Here is a 974-nt window from a genome sequence, read left to right as displayed (position 1 = left end):
AACCATAACCCCCAACCAAACACTAACCAAAATACATACAGAAAACCACAAAATAACTACCCCAACTCTAACCATTATCCACCCAATAACCACCCAACAAATCAAACCACTTATCATCATCCATCAACAATCCAAAATCAACCAATTTCACATGAATCCCAGAGGATCACCAATCTAGAGCTGCTCATGGAGAAAATGATGAAGAACCAAGAATTGACAACAAAGAACCAATAAGCTTCCATGAAGAACTTAGAAAGGCAAATTGGGCAAATCTCAAAACAAATTTCTGTTGAAAAACCATCAAGTTCACTACCTAGTGACACCATTCCCAACCCAAAGGAAGAATGCAAGGTCGTGTAACTAAGAAGTGGAAAAGTGTTATTGGATGGTAACCAAGGAGCAACCAAGAATAATGACAATGAGCCAACAAAGAATGATGAAGCCACCAACAAGGACATGGTAAGCAACAATGTCCCAGAAAAACTCACAGAGGAAGACAACAAACCACAAAATTTGAAGAAAGGAAAGAAAATCATGGAAGAACCAATTCCAAGACAACATCAAGTGGAGAAGAGCTTAACACCACCACTGCCTTATCCACAGAGATTCCACAAAGAGACAAAGGATCGGCATTTTCACAAATTTCTTGAGACTTTCAAGAAGCTGGAAATTAACATACCTTTAGCTGAGGCATTGGAGCAAATACCTCTGTATGCCAAGTTCTTGAAGGAGCTCATCAACAAGAAGAGAAGTTGGAATGAAAAGGAGACTGTAATGCTTAGTGAAGAATGCAGTGCACTTATTAAAAAGGGACTCCCTCCCAAGCTTGAAGATCTTGGAGGTTTCTTCCTACCCTGCACTATTGGAAACCTATTCATCAACAAGGGAATGTGTGATTTAGGAGCAAGCATAAATCTAATCCCATCTTCTTTAGTGAAAAAGCTTGGCATAGAGGAGGTGAAGCCAATACAGAT

This window comes from Arachis duranensis, chromosome 5 (assembly GCF_000817695.3).
Source record: "Arachis duranensis cultivar V14167 chromosome 5, aradu.V14167.gnm2.J7QH, whole genome shotgun sequence".
NCBI classification, from domain to species: domain Eukaryota; kingdom Viridiplantae; phylum Streptophyta; class Magnoliopsida; order Fabales; family Fabaceae; genus Arachis; species Arachis duranensis.
Note: the sequence above shows the minus strand (reverse complement) of the source record.